This window comes from Pinus tabuliformis, chromosome 2_2 (assembly GCF_031772625.1).
Source record: "Pinus tabuliformis cultivar Carrire ecotype Pingquan chromosome 2_2, CPIR1, whole genome shotgun sequence".
In the NCBI taxonomy this organism is placed as follows: Eukaryota; Viridiplantae; Streptophyta; class Pinopsida; order Pinales; family Pinaceae; genus Pinus; species Pinus tabuliformis.
This window is the reverse complement of record NC_142300.1, coordinates 1,162,607,335-1,162,624,757: the sequence shown is the minus strand read 5'-3', so window position 1 is coordinate 1,162,624,757 and position 17,423 is coordinate 1,162,607,335.

The following is a 17,423-nucleotide window of genomic DNA, read 5'->3' as shown; positions in this document are numbered from 1 at the left end:
GATCGGACGGTCATCAGGAAGGTTAAGTGATAGATGGGTACGGGGAGCGGCGGAGTTTATTTTAATAATATTTCTGGGGATCTGTGCACGGGCGGGGAACTTCGGTAAAGTGGGTTTTTTGCGAATTTTAGTGAAATGAACCCGCCCTTTAGACTTAGGATAAAAAGGAAAAAAGGTTGGTTTTTCATGATTTTTAGCCATTTTGAAGCGGGTAAGGGTAGAAACTAGGCTTTTAGGGGGGTTTTTCATGTGCAAATGGGGGTCAAAAAATGAGGAAATGAATTTGCAGAGGAAAAGGGAGATTTAGCTTAGGTTTATCAAGATGACCAGGTGTCATCTGATCCCTGACATGGGACTATATGGCTATAATGCCAAGGGGGAGGGATATTTATACAAAATTTGGGGTTTATACACCATGGTGTTAGTAATATTAGGGAAAAGGTGATATAAGGGATCTATATAATAGAGTTAGTGTTAGCATGGATGATGGAAGTGAATGGGGGGAAAAACACTAAGTTCATTTGAAACTTACTTAGTTTAGGGAGTAGATCAAAATGAAAAGATTTTTAGACAAGAAATGTGGCTTTGGATGAACAAGAATCATTATGAAACCATGATCTTCCTCCCTGAATCTCAGCTCATAGAGGGATGTTAGCAAATGAAAAAGAAAGGGGGAAGGAGGGAGGTTAGTTATGGTCCTTGCTGTAACTTGATGAATATGCACACCTTGTCACTTGATAGACTTTGCCTTGGTAATCATAGTCAACATATCTGCAATGGTAAAGATAGCCTTTTTCTGCAACCACCACTACTTACCCAGCTATTTGCCTAGCATTTTTTTATTTCTTCTTGGAGGGTGCATTTGGACTTGCAGACCCTTACTTGCCTTTTCTTTTCTTTGGCTTTTTCTTTTATTTTTTCTATCTACTTCTAACCTTATTGCTTCCAAGGTCCCAGATTGAGCAGTTGGGAGCCTTATTTTCTCTACCTATGCTATTTGTCTGCCAAGATTAAACAGTTTGGACAGACTTCTTTCTCTAGTCTACAACTGGAAATTGAAAGCAAGGCATGATCCAGATTAGACTGTTGGATCATCCATCCAAAATGGAAACAAGGCCATCAAAATTGAAACAAGGAGACACTCTTTACATGCCTTGTGTCTCTAGGAAATATGGGATCTTTGCATAATCAAAGCAGAGCATATTTGGACTTTCCATAGCCAATCATGAAATATGAAACCTATTGGTATAGGTATCTAACAGTGGCTCCACATGGGGATGGTGTTTCTTTTGAAAGACCAAGAACAGCAGGTCAGATTGCCTTGCTCCATTGCTGCCCATATCATCCTTAAAGTTTGCTGCTTTGAAGTGCCAAATTTTGTGCTTCCCTTCTTGGTAGACCTCTGATTCTATTTACCTTTTGCTGGTTAGTCAATAACTTGGAAAACTGCATTTTTACAATCGAAACAGAAAATAATATGTACATCTGCATATATACAAGGGAACCTCAGGTTGCACTCACGGGAAATAGTCAAAATAATGCTTCAGCATCCTGCCATTGACAGGACCTTCATCCAAGTCAGCTTCAGTTAGACTTTTAAGGAAGTAAGTGTTGTTACCTTGTACTGCTTGGACAGCAAATGGTCCTCTCCATAAGGAATCAAATTTTCCATGTTTTCCTTTCTCTTCTCTTCTTGCATCCCACTTGAGGACTTTATCACCAATATTGAAATTTTCTGCTTTGGTTCTCCTGTCAAAGGCCTTCTTTAATTTTTCTTGTAACCCTTGAACTCTGCTGAAAACCTGATCTCTAGTTTGCTGCAGACATATGATTTGATTTATCCTTCTTTGCATATCATTTGGTTCGGCTTGGTTTTCTTGAAGAAGCTTCATAACTGGCACTCCTATTGATGAGGGAAATTTGGCTTCTAGTCCATAAACCAACTCATATGGGCTGGTCCCAATTGATCTTTTGGTTGTTAGTCTATCTGCCCATAAGGCATTGACTAGTTTCTTGTGCCAATTCTTTTTGTTTTCTTCCAGCACCTTTTTTATGATATTCATCAGGCTCTTGTTAGATGATTCAGCTAGGCCATTTCCTTGGGGATAGTATGCAGTAGAGTGTCCCAAAGTAATATGATATTTGTGGCAGAAGTTCACCATTTTCTTGGATCTGAAAGCAGCAGCATTGTCTGTTATTATTTTGTCAGGACAGCCAAACCTAGCCAGTATGTTGTTCTCCAAAAACTGAATGATTACTGAGTCATTTGCTTGTCTGCATGGGGCAGCTTCAATCCATTTGGTGAAGTAGTCTGTGGCTGTCAGAATCCATCTATGTTGGCCTGAAGATGAGGGATGAATTTCCCCAATGAAATCCAAGCCCCATTGTTGAAAAGGTCTCTCTGTTGCAATGGGTCTTAGGGGAAGTGGCAGCAACTGTCTTTTGCCCTCAAACACTTGGCATTTGTGGCATGAGGTAGTGAATTTCTTGACATCAGAGAACATGGTGGGCCAGTAATAACCAGCCCTCAGTATTTTGTCCACAGTGGATTTCCAATACAAATGTCCACCACAGTCTCCTGCATGAAGATCTTGCATGATATTGTTAGTTTCATTTTCCATTAAACAGTGCAGCAATATACCTTCATGGTTTTTCCAAAGTAAATTTCCATCCATCACACAAAATCTAGATGTTTTCATTTTTAAGAACCTACACTTAGTTCTGGATAGTCCTGGGGGAGCACACAGGTTTTGTAACACATAACAGATGTCAGAGTACCAAGGGGATTGTTCAAAGGCTACATTGATCTTTGGAGTCGCCAGCTCTGTTTCACTGTCCAGCTGATTGATATCTAGGGCTTGGAAATTTGCTTCTGTCATTAACTTGGCCAGACCTTGCCCTTTTATTAGCTTTGTAGGTTTTATTTCGATGTCAAATTCTAGTATGTTTGCAATCCATTTTCCTCTCCTGCCCTCTAGGTTTTCTTGAGTGAGTATGTCTTTTACAATAGGACTTGGCACATATGCTATGACATGGGAATAAAGGATATAAATCCTAAAATCCTTAATTGCTTTGACCAAAGCATAAGCTTGCTTTTCCATGATTTGGTATTTCAGAGGTGCGTCTCTAAGGGCTTTGCTAAAGAAAGCAATTGGTTTCTCATTTCCTTGGTCATCTTTCTGCAGCAAAACAGCAGCAATAGTATGCTGAGAGGCGAAAGAGAAAATGATAAAGTCTCTGTCAAACTGAGGATTGGTTAACACTGGGGTTTGAGTCAAGGCCAATTTTATACCTTCAAAGGCTTGATTAGCTTCAACAGTCCACTTTACTTTTGAATCTTTTTTTAACATGTTGTTTAATAATCTGATTAATTCTGCTAAGTTTGGGATAAACCTTCTTAAGAAATTGATTTTTCCTAAGAATCCCTGCAACTCCTTGACATTCCTTGGGTGGGGCATTTGTAGGATAGCTTGTATCCTATCTGGGTCAATTCTTATGCCATCTTTTGAGATAATGTGTCCTAAGAGTTTACCTTCTTCCAAGCCAAACAATGATTTCTTGGGATTTAAGGAAATGCCATATTTCCTGCATGTTAGGAAAATCTGTCTCAAATGTTTTAGATGTTCTTGGTCAGATTTTGAAAAGGGTGTAAGATCATCTAAGTAAATGACTAGGAAGTCATGAATCTCTTTTGCAAAAGCAATATCCATTGCTCTTTGAAATGTTGCCCCTGCATTTTTCAATCCAAAGGGCATTTTTACATATTTGAAAGTTCCCCATGGGGTTGTGAATGCAGTTTTGTCTTGGTCATCAGGGTGTACCAAGATTTGATTAAAGCCTGAGAATCCATCAAGCAATGACATCCTTGAAGCCCCCACCACTCTTTGGAGAATGTGATCCATTTTGGGTAAAGGATAGTTATCTTTGAGTGATACTTGATTTAGATTCCTTAAGTCTACACAAAGTCTAATCTCACCAGTTTTCTTTCTTGTAGGGACTAAATTTGAAATCCACTCAGAGAACCTGATTGGTGCTATGATACCAGCTTTGAACATTTTTTGCAATTCCTTTTCAATGGAAGGAAGGAGTATAGGATTGATCCTTCTCAACTTCTGTTTGAATGGTTTTTGATTAGGCTTGAGGGGAATGGTATGCTGGATGACAGAAGTATCATAGGACTTTAGATCCTCATAACCCCATGCAAAAACATCTTGAAACTCTTTAAAGAGGTCAATGTATTTGGGTTTTTGATCAGGGGGCAAAGAAGCAGACAGCTTTATTATTTTAGGCTTGTCAATGGTACCAATATTGCATTCTTCAATGGCTGCATCCAATGGCTGCATTTTTGGCTTCCTAGGGATGTCATTTGAATCAAAAATGTCCTCTAGCGGGGTAAGGCCTGTTGGAAGGAAATTGTCTTTGAGTTCTATGATTTCAGCTTCAGCGCTGGTCACCTCTTCACAGTCAATTTGGTGAATTTGCTGAATGTTTTCGTTGTTGAAAATGGTTGGATTCAGTAATTGTTTTGCTGTTCTAGGTGATATTGAATGAACCATTTGTTGAAACAGTATTTGTGATTGACTTGCTCCATCAAGTTTTTGTGATAGTATTTGTGATTGACTTGTTGACTCAAGTATTTGTGATTGACTTGTTGATTCAGTGTCAATATTTAATCCTGTAAACTCTTGTTGTAAGGTTAAAAAATTGTTTATTTGCATATCATCCTCAAATACTTGCCATTCTTTGACATTGTTTGGAATGGAGGGTCTGTATTTGACCTCGGCTGTGAAGCAGTTGTTGGGTTCCAGTGGAAATTTGAAGGTGCTGGCAAATGTTGCCAAACTGTGTGCATGGAGATTGTGGCTCCTTGAAATTTTTGTGATAAGGAACTCAGAGAAAGTGTCCAATATTTCAATTACAGCGGACCTGTAAGACCTCAACCTTTTGTCATTGGTGACAAAACTTCCTTTCACTTGTTGAATCACTAGATCAGAATCTCCCATGATCGAAACCGTAGGAGCTTGTAATGCCTTTACTAGCTTGAGACCTAGTAACAGAGCTTCATACTCTGCCATGTTATTAGTGCATCTAAAGTTTAATCTATAAGCTCTGCCTTCTGCATGGGTTTTCTCTTTGTTATGTATCCAAACTCCAGCTCCTGCCCCTAACTTGTTGACTGAGCCATCAAATTCTAGGACCCACAGGATATCTTGCTTGACAGGAGATTTAAAGATCTGTTCATGGGATGGCAATGTAAGCAGGAGTTGGGGTTTCTTCTCTAGCTTGTCTTCTAGGACAGTTTCATCACTTGATTGAAAATCTTTGACAACTAGAGGAGGGGCAGTGTCTAGTGCTTGACTGATCGATGTTTTATGGGTGGTACTTCCTTGATTAATGTTTTGTTCTTGCATGAGTGTTTTGGTCCTAATATCATTGTTTGAGAGGCTTGCGCTGTCATTGAAGAGAATGAACGAATCTATGTCTGAATGGACAGCATATACAGGAAAATTTTGAGGCTTTTCCTCACTGTTGACCATGTATTTCATGAGTGTTTCTCTGTAGAGTCTTTTTGGTTGCCCAAAGACAGAGATGGTGGCATATGACATATCTAATTGCAGGGAGCCTTGGAGTTTAGCTCCCCATGATCTTGATAACAGCATCCCATATTTAGGTGGGATATCAGCGACTACAACATCCATTAGAATGGTTTTGTTAGGGTATTGAACCAGGGACACACATAAATCTTTTATTAGACCTAAACACTTGACTTGGCTGGAGTCAAAGGAAAACAGGTCCTTGTATGGTCTTGTTATATCCAAATTCAATCTTTCCATGACCGCTTTTGGCATGAGGTTGTGAGAGGCACCTGAGTCAAACATCGCATTATGCAGTATTTTGTCATGAATATGCAAGCTGACATAAAAAGGTAATATCCCTGTGACTACTGTTTTTCCATCTACCTCTGGGCCAAACAGTAATTCTGGAGTGTCATCTAACACATTTACATCATCTTTGCTATTAGTGAGTTGAAGGGATTTCTTAATCTGTTGCTTATAAATGTCATGCTTGGCTAGCTCTGAGAGGGGAATTGCTATCTTTAGCTTGCCAATCTCTGTGCCTAGGTCAAAAGGTTTATCAGCTTGGGTTTTGGAGTTATGGATAGCAGCCCTTTCTTTGCTCATTAAATCTTCTTGTTGGTTTTCATCTTGACTTTGAGACCTGCCCCTTTCACTCATGTCTTGAGGGGTAATATTTAAATCAGGGTGAGAGGACGACGTTGCCATAGGCTGATGTAGTGGTGACAATAGTTTGGTGACCTCTTCAACCACTACTTCTTCTGTAGGCAAGTTTGTTTTGTCATTAGGTTCTGTGACTATGGTTCCTTTAGACTGCTGTTTATCCTTTATCTTTTCAGGCTGATTTACATTTACAGTCCTACTCCTTAGCTTGTACTGTTTATGGACTTCATAGACAGCACTATCATATCCTTGTTTAAAATCAAAGGATTCTCCTGATTTAGTTTGGAATATTTTGATTTCATCATCCTCATGATCCTCTTGTGTTAAGAAAACTTGGCTTTTACCATCTAGACCCATTAGATTAATCTCAGGATCTTCATTGAGTTCATTAGATGTGGAAGTTTCTGCATAATTTTCTTGGAAAGGGGGTCTAATGTCTTGGTCAGCACTTGTCTTACCCATGTTTTGGTTTTGAGTTCTCCTAAAATTCGGATTTCTAGGAGGGTTGTTTTGTGGTGCTTCCCATGATGACTTTCTTTCAACCGATTCCACTCTTTCACCCAATCTCTTCATGCTATTTAGTATTGCATCCAGCTTTTGATCAAAGCCCGAGGGTTCTTCTTTGAAGGCAGTCCTTTTTTCCAACTTTGCCCTGTTTCTTTTGGCAATTAGGTTAGCTTCCACTGTGACAGCAACCCTTTGAGCTTCTTCAAGGGTTGGAGGATCTCTTTCCTTCAACTGATAGGCCATATCAGGGTCAAAACCATCAGGGAATTTATATAGGGCTAAATCAGGAGGGGGCCTTAAGTTCTGTGGGATAGCATTATATACATTGTTAAACCTAGCACAATATTCCAAAACTGTCTCTTGGGGACCTCTCTTAATAGTGTCATATTCACCAAGTACGTGGAGAGGATCTTTCTTCTTCTCCCATCTGTCAGTAAAAGCTTCGTAAAGCTGATCAGGAGTTGTAATGGAGTTTGCATTCAGGGATCTGAACCAAGTTCTAACATCCCCAGTTAAGCTTTGAACAAAAATTCTCATTCTGACACTGTCATCATCTATTTCATAGGTCTCAAAGTGGTCTTGCATCTTCTTAGCATGCTGGATAGCTGTTAGAGAGCCATTGGAGTCAAAATATGAGATTTTGCTTTGATAATCTTGAGGTAAAGCTGCAGCATTAGCTGGTATCTGCAGAGGTGCATACCTGTTAGCCATATTTATGGGATTTAGAGGGTTGATAGGAACAAACGGGACAACAGGGATCACTGGTATAACAAGGTTAATGGGATGAGTGGCTAGTGGGAAACTGGTTAAAGGAGTATGTGCAGTGGATGAAGGTGAAAGAGGAGGACTTTGAGATGTTGATGGTGAACTAGGAGAACCTGGGACAGACCTAAAGAGGACTTTAAGTGGAGTAGAAAGGTTAGGAAAATCTTCAACTGAGGTCAAAATAGCAGGCTGGTCCTGCTTTTGTTGCTTCCTGATGTTTTTTCGGATGGTATTTGGATTATCAACAACGATGGGTGGATTAGGGTCAGGATTTGCCCTAGTGTACCTTGGGTTTTTCTTGGGAGCCAGTTTCTAACTGTTTTTCAGGACTCTTATAGGAAGTTTTTATATATGCACGGACTAGATGAAGATTTTGGAATGGCTATATATGTTTCAAAGCTAAGATGAAGATTCCCTAATTAGCTCTTCCCTAAAGCTGTCACTGTGGTACAGAAACAGTTCTAAGGCCTCTTGGCTGGTTTCAGGCTTGATGGTAGCTTTGGAAGACAGATAGTAATTGAAAAATCCTAAGAAGTTCCCCAGTGGAGTCGCCAATTATGTTAACACCCAGGTTGTTCCCTATGACTCCCAAGGGAATACGGCCGGGGTAACCACTAACCAATCTTTGGGTTACAGTTCCTAGCCTAACTGCAACCAGAGAGGGCTCTCTCTTTATGATTTGTCTCTGTTATGATGGTGTTTTAGGCTAGCTATTATGCTCAGGTTTTGGTTTATGTTTTGGTTGAAGGATTTCCTTCAGGTCTTATGATACAGTGTTTAGATAGTATAATACCATTGGGCAATGGAGTCTGGAGTTGTGAAGTGATCTGATACGCTGGATTGGTGGTGTTCAAACTGCAGGGCCTATTGTGTATTTTAGACAGACAAAATTAGATCAAATGGTGATGTATGTCAACCAACAGAAAGCAATTAAGAAATTTCTATTAAGTTGGTGGGGTGAAGGTGAGCACACTGCACAGAAGCAAAACTTGAATTCCTGTGACAAAGGTCACTGTGAAAGATGTATTCTGAAAGTGCAGCAATTAAGAATTACACTTATCTAGATTACAGCTAAAGAAAACATTCATAAACAACACAGATTGAACTCAGGGTACTCAGTGAATAAATCCTGAAAGCTATTCTTTTTCCTTGTTGCTTAGTATTGAAATCAAATAACATATATGGATTTTAACAAAACAACTAATTAACAGAGAGAGATACAAAGACTTATTGTATGGTGAAATACACAGGGATCCATCAGTTATCAACAGACACCAGAACGCATCCAACACCTCAGAAATCCGAGAAATTCCATTGCTTTCTCTATTAACTTCTGAAAGGATTACAGCATAAGAACTTCTTCAGGAGAAATCAACGACAACCCTTGCAATCTTATGCGAAGGGGACTTTATAGGAATGCGTATACAAAATATCTCAGGCATTGAGTCATCCGAGAGAGAAAATATCTTCATTACTACGTTCAGAAAGTAGGCAAGGAGTTATTACAATTTTGAATGCAGCGTAAATGCTCTTTATGTCTGTCAGAGGATTGTTTTGACTTTTGAGAGTCACTGAGTCGGTTGCATTACTCTGTTTTAATTCTGGAAATACGCATTTACTTTTGGCTGCGCAGTGCATTCTCGGGTTTGCCAGCTGTGGTCTTCTATTTCTGCTTTGTTGGCCGCTACATCCGCTGAGTTGGCTCAGCTTTGATTTATGCTGCATGCTGACTTTGCTGAACCGTGCTTTTTATAAAAATTTGTAAAAAATAAAAATTGGTGAATGCCTTACTGCTTACAAAATTCTCTGTATTGCATCTGTCCACCATTCCTGTGTAGGGAGCTGATGCCTGAGGATGGCCTCCATTGTCTCTTCTGCTTCTGTATATTTGAAAAAATTTGGGACCACATCAAACAAGTGATTAATTTCATTCATTATAAAAAATAGATTTTCTATCTTACTATAGAAAACCTGTCCTGTAATAGGCCCTGTGTCTTCTGAAGTGCTGGCCCTCTCATTGATCTGTGCTGAGGCAAAAACATTCACTCTTTTAGCATACTGTTCATGGGTGAATAATTTCCCTCCGCTGTTCAGTAAGCTAGGGAGTCCTCTACTCTGCAATACCTGAAATTTCTCCATGAACCTATTCACCTCTGTCTGCATATCCTGGGTTCTTCTGTCCAATGTCTGTACCAGATTTCTAAGAGTAAGAACCCTCTTGATCATTTGAATAGTCTCAGTTCTATTTGTGATTCCAATGGTGGCTAACTGAGAACTTGTTTTGTGGTTAAGCACATTGATCATTCTTGTAGCAACTTCAGGCATATTTCCTAATAAGGCTCTTGATGTTCGGATTTCCTTCTGTGCCTTTGGGATGAGCTCTAGTTGCTCATGGATTGTCTCAATATATGGCCATTGGTTGGTGATGGATTGGCCAATATTGGACCATACTATTGCTCTGATCTCAGATATGATTTTATCTAGCTTGAGCTCATTCTCAAGCTCCTTGATCCTATCTTTAAGGGCTTTGATTTCCTTGCCCTTTTCTGCCACCTCTCTTTTTGTCTTATCATGCCTTTCATTGACCTTGTCCAGCTTTTCTCTGGTTTCATGCAGCTCTGTCATCTGAGCTTCCAAGATCTGTATTTCATTCTTTAATTTCTGCATGTCTAGGCTCTGTGCCTGTTCTGTACTTGTAGGTGCTGCTGAAGTGGATGTAGCTGTTTTTTCAGGTTGTTGAGGTGGAGGCACAGTGGTAGGAGCAGTGTCCTCAAGATTGATGACTTGAGGAAGAGGCTGAGAAGTCTGACCCTCTTGTCTTTTCTTTAGTGCTGCTTGTAAGGCCGCTTGAGTAGCCTCAGACTCTCCTAATTTCTCTTGTGTCTGCAGGAGCTGCTTATATATAGATATTAGCAGATCTGTGGCATCCTTTTCCATCCTTTGTTGGGCTACCTCATCTGTTTGGGGGTGAATGGTAGCTGGGAGTTTGACTTTCTTCCTTAATGCAGCCATGTCAGCATCCCTTAGTTTCAAGATCTCCTGTATCCCTTTGATGTCATTGGGGTTATGCCCAATTTCCACGATGATGTCCTCTAGGGATCTTATCCTGTTGTCTTTGGCCTGAGATGAAGCCCTCTCCAATTCTAGTTGAGAGGCTGTAGCATTGAGGCTGCTTGTTAATTTGTAATTCTCCAACGTTTTGTCTGCCAAGGAGGCATACACCATTTCGCCAGTTTGCTTGTGCAGCTCAATTTTATCCATTGGGTGGATGTCCTTGGCCAGGACCTCTAGATTAGTCCTGAGATAATCTGCAGTAGATTGTGGCTGGAGTGCGGTGGGTATGAAGTGACTCATAGTCAACTTGCCTTCGTCCACATCAAAGGCAGCCATTAATCTTTGTTGGTTGGAGGGAGCCATTTTCAACAAATGGTTATATAATTTGATTTTCATGGGTTCACTCCTTCTTTTGATGTCTATAAACTGCTGTTTGATGCCTACCTCTCCTTCCCTCTGCTGGTTGGAGGAAGTGACCTCCCCTCCCATGATTCTGTCTTGTTCTTGGTGGAAGGAACTGACCGAGGCTTCCCTGCTGGGTGGGCCCATACCCATTGCTTGTCTAATTGCCGCATCATCCTCTGAGAAGTCATTTAATCTCTGTCTCTTCTCCCCTTGGTTGATGGATGACGTCATGGGTGTTTCTCTGTCCCTTTTTCTACTTAGGTCCTCCTTCTGTGGAGTTTGAAGGACCGAGGCATCAGTAATGTTTTCAGGCCTTGAGTGTTCTACATTTTGGGCCTGCTGCTCAGTGGTAATTGGGGCATCTACCACTCTTTCTTGCTGTAAGGGCTGCTGTGTTTCAGGTTGCCCTTCTCCTTGCTGCTGTTGATGTTTTTGTTGTTGCTGCTACTCTACCTGTTCTTTCTCTCGCTGCTCTGGCTCTATCTCCATCTCCTGTTCTTTTCCCTTCTCTGATATATTTCCAGCAACTCTTGTAGCTTGCTGTTGGGTGGTTGAAGAGGATGCTGCTGCTCCAATTTGTATGCTCGGTAGTGAGCTGACCTGTGAATAAAACTCAAGGTCAGCCATTTTCTTTATGTTTCTTAGAGCTCTTTGATTAAGCTCTTCTTGAGTAACAACTTCTTCTAAAGTCCCTCTCCTCCATTTGCTTTGATTGGCATGTTTTTCTATGTGAGGAAGGCTGCAATGATCATAAGCAGACAATTTGTATTTAAGCCTCCTCATGGTAATGAAGTTGTTAGGGTCATAAGGTTTCCATAGGAAGCTGTATTTGAGACCAAGGCCCCCAAGCATTCTATCTGCTTCCTTCCACCCTTCCTCCCTTTCGTTATAGAGGAAATGGCCAAGTTGACTTTTGACCTTTAGCTGTGCCTTCTTACCTTTGCCTGAAAAGTGGAACATATCCACAAAGCCAAACTGCCTGAAGTATTCTAAGGCAAGTAGTCTCATAGGCACAAATCTGGGTAGTCTAAATGGGGGCAACTCACACCCATATATTCTGATGACGGTGTGGTGTTGGTAGAAGTACCAATCCCCAATACTGTATGCTTTTGATAAATGCAGGAGTCTTTGCATCTCATCTGTCAATCTGGGAGGAGGTGAGCCCAAAAGTAGAGTCATGGCTGGATGAATGAAGTGATCAATGAACTCACAGTAGGTGTATGGAGAATAGAAATTGAGGTGGAAAGCAGGTGTCCAGTACACCACAGATCTCAAATTTCCCTGTTCATCTTCTCTTTTCATTGGGAAGGAGAACCTCTCATGCTGGAAGTATAGAAGCAAATGATATATGTAGGAAGTGTATTTAAATACCCTATCTCTTGATAGGTTCATCAACTACTCATGCATCTTGTCTGAGATGTATGTGGCATAGTCATAGCAGACTGGTTTTCTTCCTGGAGAAAACATGAGCATTATGTGCATAACCGTTTCATCCACATATTCCACTGAATCATATCCCAGGATGGGACTGATCATGTCAAGAAGGTCCAGGCCCAATTGGTTGAGGTAGACAGAGTTGATGGGAGGAGTTTGTACAGTGTCAGCTTTGATGAATAACTGGTTAAGCTTTGTAATCTGGGCCTCTGTCATTCTGGCTCCCTCCATTATCAAATCAGCTAATGATAGAGGGACCAACTTCTTATCTGTTTTGAACTGCAGCATTTCCCTGATGGCTTCAGGGGTAATGAGAAACAGAATTGCACCTGAAGAATCAAGCACCACCCTCTGGGATGCATCATAATACTCAGCACATAGGTGGATGAGTTCTGGGAATTGGTTGACCTGAGGTAGCTTGAAGATTGGGAGAGAGGAATCCCAAATTCCCAAGATGTCTGTCCCATTCTGATGTTTGATTTTAATTTCATTTAGTATTTGGAGATGAAACCTGCTCCTGCTTAGCATTTCTTCTGATATGTTATAATCTAAGTCAGCTAATGCTTTCCAGCCCAATGCTTTGTGAGGGGCATTCAGAGGAGCTACATTGAGGGCTATAGGAGCCACAGGGGGATCCATGGTTCTTCTTAGGATTCTGTTTTTCAAGGACTGGTGTTACTATGCAGAGTAACACAAACAGCGCTTTTTCTGAGGAAAATGAGAATTTCTGAGGACAAAGAGTGAATGGGAAAGGTTGTAGCGATTGAAATGTTGCTTTTGAACCAGTGGGTGAGTAGCAGAGTTGAACAACGTATGTGTTATGGTAAATTTGGTTTTTGCAGGCAACTGGTTCACGATTGCGCGAACCAGTGAGAAAATTGCGTTCAGTTTGCCCAATGTGGCCTTGTAAACATGTAATGGCAGCACTGGTATGGTATTAGTGTTGGTTTAGTGGAGTTTAATGGTGATTTTAGCATTTCAAGGTCTGTTCATAGGCTTATAAGCGGAATTCAGCGAAAATGGATTTTTAGAGTGAAAATGAGTAATACCTGTGGAATCTGGTCGGTTAAAACTCGCTAATGCTTGAAGGATGGAGACTCTAGCGGTCTGGAAGCCTTTTCAACGGGCTGGTGCAGGCTTGAACGTGAAATTACATGCAGAGCAACAATGCGGCTTTCTCCAAAAAAAATAGCAAAAACGCGACTTTTTGGCTCAAATATAGATTTTGGTGATTTTGGCGCGCTTTTGTGCTAACATCAGCATGACGTCATAGGTGGGGTCAGGGTCGGATGACGTCAGCAGGACATCATCCAGCCAGGTGGCGGGTTCTGGTTGGTCCACGGGGATGGTGAGGTGGCAGGACAGGTCGGCCAATGGATGAGCGGAGGGATGACGCGACGGCATGACTGGCGGTGAAGGGGCGATGACGTGGGGATGATGTAATGCAGGCGGAAATGAAAAACCGGAAACCGCGGCGGTTTCATATCGCACCGCCTATGGTACGGTGGCGGTAAATGTCAGTAGTACCTCCGATGGGCCGTGGAGGTGACGCGTGGCTGCCGCGTGACGTAGCCAAAATACGGCCGTCGGAAGATATCGTCCGGACAGCGGATTGGCTCCGATGCCGCGATGGCCGTCGGATCTGGAGGGGCATGATCTAACGGCTGTCGGAACTTTGATGTGATTGGGGGATAGGACAGATAAGGATCGGACGTCGGAAAGGGTCCGATGTGTCCAGAGCCGTCGGATCTAGAGTCGTTTGATCGGACGGTCATCAGGAAGGTTAAGTGATAGATGGGTACAGGGAGCGGCGGAGTTTATTTTAATAATATTTCTAGGGATCTGTGCACCGGCGGGGAACTTCGGTAAAGTGGGTTTTTTGCGAATTTTAGTGAAATGAACCCGCCCTTTAGACTTAGGATAAAAAGGAAAAAAGGTTGGTTTTTCATGATTTTTAGCCATTTTGAAGCGGGTAAGGGTAGAAACTAGGCTTTTAGGGGGGTTTTTCATGTGCAAATGGGGGTCAAAAAATGAGGAAATGAATTTGCAGAGGAAAAGGGAGATTTAGCTTAGGTTTATCAAGATGACCAGGTGTCATCTGATCCCTGACATGGGACTATATGGCTATAATGCCAAGGGGGAGGGATATTTATACAAAATTTGGGGTTTATACACCATGGTGTTAGTAATATTAGGGAAAAGGTGATATAAGGGATCTATATAATAGAGTTAGTGTTAGCATGGATGATGGAAGTGAATGGGGGGAAAAACACTAAGTTCATTTGAAACTTACTTAGTTTAGGGAGTAGATCAAAATGAAAAGATTTTTAGACAAGAAATGTGGCTTTGGATGAACAAGAATCATTATGAAACCATGATCTTCCTCCCTGAATCTCAGCTCATAGAGGGATGTTAGCAAATGAAAAAGAAAGGGGGAAGGAGGGAGGTTAGTTATGGTCCTTGCTGTAACTTGATGAATATGCACACCTTGTCACTTGATAGACTTTGCCTTGGTAATCATAGTCAACATATCTGCAATGGAAAAGATAGCCTTTTTCTGCAACCACCACTACTTACCCAGCTATTTGCCTAGCATTTTTTTATTTCTTCTTGGAGGGTGCACTTGGACTTGCAGACCCTTACTTGCCTTTTCTTTTCTTTGGCTTTTTCTTTTATTTTTTCTATCTACTTCTAACCTTATTGCTTCCAAGGTCCCAGATTGAGCAGTTGGGAGCCTTATTTTCTCTACCTATGCTATTTGTCTGCCAAGATTAAACAGTTTGGACAGACTTCTTTCTCTAGTCTACAACTGGAAATTGAAAGCAAGGCATGATCCAGATTAGACTGTTGGATCATCCATCCAAAATGGAAACAAGGCCATCAAAATTGAAACAAGGAGACACTCTTTACATGCCTTGTGTCTCTAGGAAATATGGGATCTTTGCATAATCAAAGCAGAGCATATTTGGACTTTCCATAGCCAATCATGAAATATGAAACCTATGGGTATAGGTATCTAACAGGAATATAGGAGCAAACATAAGAAGGAGCTAGAAGTCAGAAGCCATGGTGTAATTTGAGTATTTGTCAGTTTAGTATAGAGGATATAATATGGAAGAAACTAATGAGCATAAATCAACATGTTTTCATTAGCTTAGGAAGACAAAACACATAACTATGAAACTAGATAACAGAGCTTGAAAAACAAGAATTCTAGGTATTTTATCACAAGTCATTCATAGAAAGAAGAGATATAATGTAGATAAAGATGTTTAGACCATGAGAAAACAAAAATAACGAAGTACAAGCACCATGAACTCACTGGGCTAGAGTTCCTTGAAAATCGCTGCAACCTGTATCTGTATTAGCTGAAAGATGATTACAATGCAAGCCTCCTTCACAAAAAGTTCAACCCTCTTCTCCTGAAGTGAAATAGTACTTATAGACTCTCCTAGACCACTTTCCCACCTCCAAGAGTCAAATTCCTTGGTGGAGGAACTGACTCCAAGATTCTCTCAACCAACAGGTGAGAGTGAGAAAGTGCAACTCAAACAGCTCATGAAGAGTTTCTTTAGGAGTTTTCTTCTTTTATGAGGCCTAATAAACATCAAAAACAACTAATGATATACATTTATTAATGCCTACATCACCTAGACTCATAACTTGTGCCATTACATAGAGAATCTTGACTTTGACCAAGTCAGACGAGAAACTAGAAATTTTACACAGTGAAAACTTTCAAATAAAAACACAGAAAGTGTAGAAGCGCAGCGCCGACTTTGAGCTGATTTTTAGGTGTCTTCTAGGGGCCAAAATTAAAATATGAGAGAATGGTCAACTCGCCCTTCAAGTCTAGTTTTCAGAATAGTTTTAATTTCTGAATTTGGAGCATGGGAAGACCTTCAAAAATCCATTCTCCCAAGGTCACTCCAGAAGCGCAGTGCCTATCAAAAAATGGTCCAGAATGCTAGTTTTTTGCCACTTTTTTGCATTTTTCTCCAAAACTAAGCCACCTCTACAAAATATGGGCAAATGAGTTTTTAGAGGATGTCAAGAACTTTCCAAAAATGTAGACCTTTCCTCAAATGGAGGCCTGAGGAAAAAGCGCAACGCCAAGGCGCTGTGCTTCTAGAGCAGCTGAATTTCTGAACTTAGACCAAAATTTCTCAAAAAACTCAAAATGCTTAGAATTTGCTCAAAATTGGAGGGAAGGTGTAAAAATAGGTTTTTTATAGCTTCATGGATGCTTCAGCAAGAATCTCCAAGTTTCCCTCATCCTTTTGGTCTTTTTTGGCCTCCTTGAGCTTGTTTTCAAGTTGTTTTACCTTGACATTGGCGATCATGTTTTGAGCTTGATAGTGATGTGCCATGTGTCTGAGAAATTGATTGTCGCTATTTGCCTTCTCAAGGAGCTTCTCCAAGTGTTCATTCACCCTATGAAGCCAATATTCCTTATCTTGATGAACCTCTAGGGCGATCCTATCTTTTAGGTCAAGATCCTCATTAAGCAGAATTTGTTCTTGTTCCTCTTGCAAAGCTTTCTTGAGGCCTCTTGTTCTTCACATTTTCCTTTTTCCTCTCCCCTTTTATGCATTAGGCTCACTTGATTTCATGATCTCCTTACATTTTCCAACTTGCTGCAATAACTTGGCTTGTTCTTTTTCCATGATTAGCTGTTTAGTCTTACGCTGACTATTTTCTTGCTCAAGGAAGCAAATGATGAAATGAGGGAGTTAGGAAAGGGAGATGATGATAGGGGAATTTTGGGAGATGGATACAGGTGGAAGAAAACTTAGGAAGCTTAAATGGAGTTAAATGAGGGAAATAAATGATTAGGAGAAATTGAAAAACAGAGCTGCTAGGAAATCTACTCAAAATGCTAGGTATGAGCTAGGATTTAGGTAAGGGTGAGGCAATCTGATGATTGATAAGTTATTTAGTGAATCAAAAGGCATTTTAAACATGTACAAAGGTTTGAGGTGGAATATTTACATGTTTCCAATATCAAAACTAGCCAAA